Source organism: Pezoporus flaviventris, unplaced genomic scaffold, assembly GCF_033815535.1.
Source record: "Pezoporus flaviventris isolate CSIRO_AGI_PZ_B2104156 unplaced genomic scaffold, CSIRO_AGI_Pfla_v1 ptg000001l, whole genome shotgun sequence".
Taxonomy (NCBI): domain Eukaryota; kingdom Metazoa; phylum Chordata; class Aves; order Psittaciformes; family Psittacidae; genus Pezoporus; species Pezoporus flaviventris.
In genome coordinates, this window is record NW_026892549.1 from 8,208,732 (window position 1) to 8,217,322 (window position 8,591).

Consider the following 8,591-nt stretch of genomic DNA (forward strand, 5'->3'; position numbering starts at 1 on the left):
TCTGATCCCTCTTCTTATTGTGCTGCTCCTCACTGCAGAACATGAGAGACTGAAAATTCATTGATTAAGGTCTGCACTACTCAGCAACAACTAAAACATCGGTGTGTTATCAGCACTGTTCTCAGGCTAAAGCCAAAACACAGCACAGTAAGTTACTAGGAAGAAAATTAACTCTATCCCAGCTGAAACCAGGACAAGTATGAAGATCCCAGTTACTGAACAATTTCCCCACCCAGCAGAATAGAGACCTGTGAGAGCAGCACTACCTTCCAGCTTTCAGTTAAAGTTAACAAACGTGCAAACTGTTGGAACACTGTTGGAACAAAGTTTTCCAACACATCTAATAAAGATTAAGAAAAGTTGCTCAATTATTTCACCTCTGTAACAAAGTACAGCTACTAACGCTGTGTAACTAAGTGCTTTGCTATCACAAAATGGACTTTCCTGTTTTGGTCTCCCATGCCACCTTTGAATTCTGGCAAATCTGCAGTCTCTCCAAATCTCTTCCCTGCCCAGGTGAGGTTTAGCCCAGGAACTGGATTAGAAAAACATCCTTGGGCCCCACGCCTGGTCTTCAGTTATCATATAAATGTACACTCTATAATCTCTTTTCATACACTGACCAAAGTCTGCTTTTAAACTACTTCAAGCGCTCCTTGCTCATATTGGCTCTGCAAGAGCTTCACCCTCAATGGGTAGCAAGTTTCTTCTCATTTTGAGTTTGTACAGACTGAAAGAGTTTATTTTCTAGATAAAAGCATCTCTGATTTTTGCATGACAAATTTGAAATTTGCACTTCCTATTTTTGAAAAAATGAATTGCATAATTGACTGTTTTATTGTCATATTTGCTATACCATTGCAGCACATAGCAAAAAAATATAGGGTTTTTCCTGTCTAGTTATTGAACCCAGCAGTATGCAAGCGATTTCCAGCCAAAAATCACATTTTGACTTTCCCCATGTCATGGTTTAAACCCAGCCACGCAGCTCGTTCACTCACTCCCCCCCTTCCTCCCTCTTTCTTTCCTTCCCCCCCCCCCCCCCGCTCCTGGAGGGATGGGGAGGAGAATCAAAAGACTGTAACTCCCATGGGTTGAGATAAGAACAGTCCAGTAACTAAGGTATAACACAAACCACTGCTGCTACCACCAATAATAATGATAAGGGAAATAACAAGGGAATAGAATACGATACCACCTGCCGAAACGAGCCTGACCCCAAAAGAGAGCCAGTGCCCTTCCTGGTAACTCCCAGTTACCTCCCCAGGCATGATGTACTGTGGTATGGAATACCTCTGTCCTGGGTTTAGCAGTAGCAGTCATGTTTCTCCTTTGTGGTAGCTGGTGCAGTGCTGTGTTTTGACTTCCAGCCTGGGAACAATGTTGGTGAAACTGATGTGTTTGGTTGTTGCTAAGTGATGTTTACCCTGACCAAGGACTTTGTGAGGCTCATGCTCTGCCAGGGAGGAGGGGAAGCTGTGAGGAAGCAGAGACAGGACACCTGACCCAGGCTAGCCAAGGAGGTATTCCATACCACAGCACATCATGCCCGGGGTGGGGGGTAACTGGGAGTTACCCGGAAGGACACAGGCTTCTGGGTGGGACTCGTTTCTTGGCCGGTGGTATCGTATTCTCTTCCCTTGTTATTTTCCCTTATCATTGTTGTCGTTAGTGGTAGCGGTGGTGATTTGTGTTGTACATTGGTTGCTGGACTGTTCTTGTCTCAACCCGTAGGAGTTGCACTCTTTCGATCCTCCTCCCCATCCCTCTGGGAGCAGGGAAGGGGAGAGCCCCGGGGGGGGGGGGGGCCTCGACTGTTGTCAGCCCGGCACCACTCACTGGGAGTGAGTGAACAAGTTACCTGACTGGGTTTAAACCACGACAACCTCTTTGGCTAGCTTGCATCAGGTGTCCTGTCTCTGCTTCCTCCCAGCCTCCCCTTGTGCCTGGCAGAGCCTGAGACTCACAAAATCCTTGGTCAGAGTAAACATTACTTAGCAACAAGTAAGAACATCAGTGTTATCAGCTCTGTTCCCAGGCTGAAAGTCAAAAACACAGCACTGCACCAGCTACTAAGAAGAGAAAAACTGACTGCTACTGCTAAACCCAGGACACCCCAGAGGTACATGTCTGGTCTCACTACCAGTCCCACAGAAACTGCAGTAATGCTCCACAGGAACTTCTGTGGTGCTTTAACCTAGATCACAGACAACCTCTGAACACAACACTTTGTAAAATACAACAGCATTTCCCAGGGAGTGGAAAAAGGTGTCTCCTTTAATGGGAAGATGAGTGGGATTGAGTTAACATTGAACACATTGTAACGAAAAATCCTTGGCCTAGTAGAAGCACACCTTTTGTCTCTTCAGCTTATAGAAATGATGTGTGCAGGGGGTGGCAATGCACTGACCAGCATGGGATGCTGTGAGACCTGGCCCCACACCTTCTCCCAGCCACCCTCTTCCTCAGACCAGGTACTCCAGGCTATAGAAACCAGCATCCACAGCCTTGAGATCACTTTTGATGCCCCTTCATCTTCCCAGACCGTGTAGGGCTGAGAGACTTGCCAAGGAAATCCCCCTTCCCCCACAGCACAGAGAAGCCAAAGCTACAAAAGGACAAAAAAAAAAAAAAAAAAAAAAATTACAAATCCAGATCCCTATGGCTTTGGAGCATGCAGAAGAAATCCCTTTAGAGGAAGAGTCTTGTTTCAGTCATCTTTCATCCCAGCTTGACTGCTCCTCACAGCACTCCCAGCTTTACTAGCAGCCCTAATTGAAGTTTGCGGAAGCATCAGACTTTGTGTAAAAACACACTGGTACTTCAAGGAATATTTTGTATCTGCTCCAAGACTTTATACAAAAAACTTGTCAACACCAATGTTTTGAAACCTTTGCATAACAAACTCGACGAGGAATGCAACTCTTACTTGATTAGGGACAGGAGACTCAGTTCTCAGCAGGTGTAGATAGGACCAACCCTTCCAAAAAAATATTCATGTTTTTCAAAATTTGCCCAAAGAAGGACATTATTTTACTTCCACTTATGGATAGAATATATAATTTCATTTAAAATACAGCATTTCCTGAAATATTTTACTTTTAATAAGTTAATAAAGCCCACAAGGTGGTATCTCAAGTATTTGCAAGTCAGATATGTTCTAACCATATTACATTATGCTATTCTCTCTCTTGCCAACTTTCTTATAATCTGCCAATAATTTTCACAGCACCATGATTTATGTTTCTTTAAACTTGTTTGTTCCAAACAAATTTTCTTTTTGGCCTTCTAAAGAATATTTCTTCTGAATTTCAAAAAATATTCTTTGAGTCACACTTCCCAATGCTTCTAAACTGCTTTACGACCATTTTCCTTTCTGTTACCACTTCTGTCTTCATTTGGCTTGACTGGGTTTCCTTTTAAGTATGTCAATTCTAATGATCATCCTTCCATCTCATTTTGTTGGGTATAAGCACATTCAAATTGAGCTCCTCGTGAACAGCATCTGTTTCAGTTGACATCAAATCCTGAGCGTTTCCTAGCCTCCACTAGCTCTGTTACTCAGCATTTTGTAGGATTTGGTCTGAAAGGCATATCTATATGTGACTGCCCCCCAGCAGGACAATTTTCAGGGTCAATGTCTGATTTAAAAAGGGACAAGAATAAGGACAAGGATAAAAATAGTTGCAAGCAAGTAGGTCTTCCAAAGCTTCAGTTCATTGCCTTTACTAGCCTACAAGGCACCACTCATTTGTTGTAAGAAGATGTCAGAAATGTTTTGCAGCTGTCACAGCTTTGTAAGTTAAGTGACAGACCCAAGACTGAGATGCTTTAGTTACAGCTCCCTCTCGGCTGGGGGAAACTCCTCAAACAGCTGTACTCACGTGTACCAACAGGTGGTTTCTCTCCCAAGTCTATCTCTTCCTCCTCTGAAATTATTTTGTTTAGCAGAGCTTGAAGAGTAGCATTTCATCACAACAAACACATCTCTGTTTCCAAATTAACAATTCAGTACTCCCCATTAATTCTCTAAAGGACATAAGCCCTCCAACAGGCGTTTGCTATAAAATGTAACTAAGGCAGCTTGTGAGCCATTAGGGCATAAGCCAGCAGTCATTGAATTTCATGAGCATTGATGCAGGTTCCAAGCCCTTCCATGTTTTATCATTAAAACTGTCTCAAGTTTCTTACCCCAAACAAGCAATTGCAGAAAGCAACCATTTCTGTTTCATTCTCCTTAACCTCGGGAATGAGAACAACATTTCTGTTTTTCCCTAAATAATTAACTTTTTGTCTGCAAGATCATTACTCTTCTCTGTCTAAAACCTATGACTCCTCCTAGGTATCCCTTAATGTTTTCTGAACCCAGCCTATATGCACATTAGACACTTGGGATTCATAACTGCTGTTAATCTACAGCCATTAAAAATGCAAGGTCATTTTGAAAATGGAAAAAAATCAGGCAAGCATCTTTCAAATCTGTACCTAGTTCTTTTCACTCCTCATTAAATTTCAATTGGTGAAATCTATTGGTCTTCCTTAATCTTTTATCAAGGGGGACTATACCATACGCAGACCATCTGGTGGTGAGCAACAGGTTAGCCACAGTGGGCTTTTAGGGGTTCATAACAAACTAGCCTAATATTGCCCAACAGCTGTCAATTCTTTTTATGAAAGGCAAGCTTACATTCATGTGATCTCATTCTTTGAACTGACCCTTTCAAACAAGTTGTATAATAGTCCAAAAGTGGTAAGATGATTTTCTGCAAGAATCAGTTATAAGCAGGAGCACTGTGAGAGCAAATGACTGTGGTTGTTCATATGGTAAATTATAATATAATTTCCCTGGCAAGCTCTGTTTTTCATCACGTGAGTATTCATTGCCTAATTCAGAAGCTCTAGGATGATAAAGCTGTCTGGGACAGATTCACCTCACTATCATAAGGCACAAGTAGTTTACCCAAAGATACTAAGTGAGAACATGTTTAATGTTAATGAACCAACCTTCGAAAAATATCATTCATCATATCTATCAACAAAAACACTAAAACATTACATCCGATTGATTAAATTAGCTACCAGGTGAAGTGAGACAGAGAAAAACATCATGAACATTTGTTGTTGTTGTTCAGAAAGAGGAAAAGAAAAGAGAGGAAGTAGCTGTAGGGCTAATACTGTTTCCCTTTTTCCAGTAAATTTCCAGTAAATTTCCATTAAATTGGGTCAGTTTTATCGCAGAAAGTGATTTTCTGGGATCCTGTGCCACTGTCATAAATGACGCAGTGGCAGAAGGTGATTCATTTTGAGCTACCAATAGTAAGGGTCTAAAAAAAAAAAACCCAACCCCAGGACTAAAGTTCAACTCCTGAGCTCCTGACATGACTTTTGATTTGAGAAGGGTGAACAGCAAACTGAGCAACAGTAGTGCTCACACTCCTCCGCTCTCAAGCATGACATAGCATCTGAGGGTGTCAGCTTGTTAACTTAGTCTTATTTTCACCATTGCATTAATTATCTGCCTTTGTTATTACATTTTTAAGAGAGAAAGAGAGAATTTTATTTTGAGCACAGAAAGCACAAGTTGAATTATGAAGAGGGGTAGAGCTGTATACCAGTAAAGTCTGAATTCCTGTATATCCATCTCACACAAAGAAACCTCAGCCTATTCTCAGTTACCACCCAGAGCACTTTGCTTGGCACAGAGCCCTGCACTCTTGCTCTTATGTAATGGATAGTGCTTTGAATTCACTAAGCACTCCCCAGATTCAGCAATGACTTCACTTAGGCTTAGGAGAAAGGCTGCATGTGTCCAGAACATTCTTGTCTTTCCTATCATATTTCTATCATGCAGGCTAAAGAAGCTTGTGAAATAACTCTTTGACTCTTGAACCTGGGTTTCCTCTATTTTTCTCTAGTGTGACTGGCACTGTCATGACCACAGAATACCACAGTGGCCTTACTACATCTTGCAGCATACCCTTTGCACAAAACACCTTAAAATTAGTCCTTTTCTTCCCAGATGAGGATGGATGCCACAGACAAGGTAGGAGGGCTGAGGAAGGGAAAAAAATGAGAGAAGCATTTTTCATGTTTCTTGCTGCCTCAGTTAGTGTGGTTGAGGTGGCTCATCTTTATCCCAAGGGAAGAAGATAAGAGGGTATCATTCAGCCCCATCATCAAGTATTTCTTTTCTAACTGGAAAAAGAATGGGCACTACAGAGGCAGGCTTATTGATTGCATTCAGGTAAACAGGGGGTTGAGGGACATTTCAGGAAAAGAAGTGTAAGTGGCCTTGTTCACAGGTAGACTACTACACTAGACCCCAGGGAATACACTTGAATCTTATTGCAGAAGAATCTGGGTGCAAGTGGTGGCACTTAATTTTGTTGCAATATTGAAGATCACAAAGCTCCTGGTACTTTCCTGGCTGCATGACAGCTCTCGAATGAACTAGGCCATTTCAGGAGTGTACTTCTTGAGCTCGGACCCCCATCAGCAGAAGGGCTACAGGTTGCAAGTGTTTGGGTCACTGAGTGCAAGGACAGACTTGGGTGCAGAAGGAGTGTTTGGATGGAGAATTCTTGCTCTGGTGAAAGAAATAGGGAAAGAATTACATTCAGTTCATATTGGTTGTGTTGGAGGCAATAATAGTTTTGCATAGAGCACTCTCTTACTTGTCAGGAGGGTCAGGAAGATGCACAGTGAATTTCTGGGGTGAGAACAGGAGATTTTCAATTAGAGAAGGAGCTTTAACTTGCACACCCCCTGCTCCTGCCTTTACCCTTCCCCTTCCAGCCTGGTTTTTCTGGATACCTTATGACAACATAATATTTTAATTTATCTTATGTTCCTAGAGATTTGAACCATGCCCAGGCAACGTATGTGCCCTTATTTTCAGCATAAATAAATTTCCATAAAGCTAAGGAAGAAATTTTTATTTCTTTAATATATGCAAAATCCACTATATTTAGCTTTCATGCAAGAGCCTGATGTTCTGTACAAACATCACTAACCAGCCCCTTTAGGTTCATCATGCTTACCGTCTAGAAGGCAAGAGGCATTTCTCCAACAGGAACTTGAGCACCACCCAAGCACAAGCAACCCAGAGCTGTAGGCGGGACCTCCAACATGACCAGGTGAATTCCTTCCACCTCAAACATCTCCTCATATCCCCCCACATACCAGGAAGGCCACAGCACATCTCAGTTACACACACATCAATAATGCTGATCAGCGAGCAGTGGTGGCTTGCTTTCATGCTGTTACAGGTCTATTTCACTGACTGGATCCTTTTAGATGTAGTGGGCAAAGGAAGGGTAGGTTCAAGCTACCAGTAAGCCCAGTAGAGCTGGGCAGTACTGTCCCTCACACAATATTATTGTCCTTGCAGCTTTTCACCTCCATTGCCCTAAGCCTGGATTTACCAACTGTGAAGTGTTCCTAGCATCTCTCCTATAGCCTGAGCTGCCCCATAAATTACCAGTGTCCTCCCTCTTACAAACAAGAAGATTTCCCACTTTTGTACTTGGCCAAATCCCTTCACCCGATATGTTTGCACGTTCCTCTGGTCAGTGACTGAGAAATTATTTCAGTGTTCACAGCTGGATTTTCTTTCATATCTATTAAACACTCATGGAGGGAAAAAAAAACCCACCTGTTTAAATGACTGTGATCTAAATTTGCATCTTCCTAAGTACACAGACTTTATATTTGTTTGGGTCATTTATTCCTGTATCTTATTTACTTACACAGTCCCCAACAACTATTAGTCACCATTAGGTAAATTATAGACCATGTTACAAAATATGCATAACCCCAAGAAGAAGACAGAAGATACTTTTTTTTTTTCTTGCTTTTTTGAAAATCTTCTCCTCCTTTGGCTGCTTTGTGAAATAATAAAGAATCATACAATCATAGAATCATAGAATCAATCATAGAATCATAGAATAGTTAGGGTTGGAAAGGACCTTAAGATCATCTAGTTCTGACCGCCCTACCATGGGCAGGGACACCTCACACTAAACCATGTCACCCAAGGCTCTGTCCAATCTGGCCTTGAACACTGCCAGGGATGGAGCATTCACAACCTCCCTGGGCAACCCATTCCAGTGCCTCACCACCCTCACAGGAAAGAATTTCTTCTTTATATCCAATCTAAACTTCCCCTGTTTAAGTTTTAATCCATTACCCCTTGTCCTATACCTACAGTCCCTAACGAAGAGTCCCTCCCCAGCATCCTTGTAGGCCCTTTCAGATACTGGAAGGCTGCTATGAGGCCTCCATGCAGTCTTCTCTTCTCCAGCCTGAACAGCCCCAACTTTTTCAGCCTATCTTCATACGGGAGGTGCTCCAGCCCCCCGATCATCCTCGTGGCCCTCATCTGGACTTGTTCCAACAGTTCCATGTCCTTTTTCTGTTGAGGAAACCAGAACTGCACACAATACTCCAGGTGAGGTCTCACAAGAGCAGAGTAGAGGGGCAGGATCACCTCCTTCAACCTGCTGGTCACACTCCTTTTAATGCAGCCCAGGATACGGTTGGCTTTCTGGGCTGCGAGCGCACACTGAAGCCGACTCATGTTTATTTTCTCA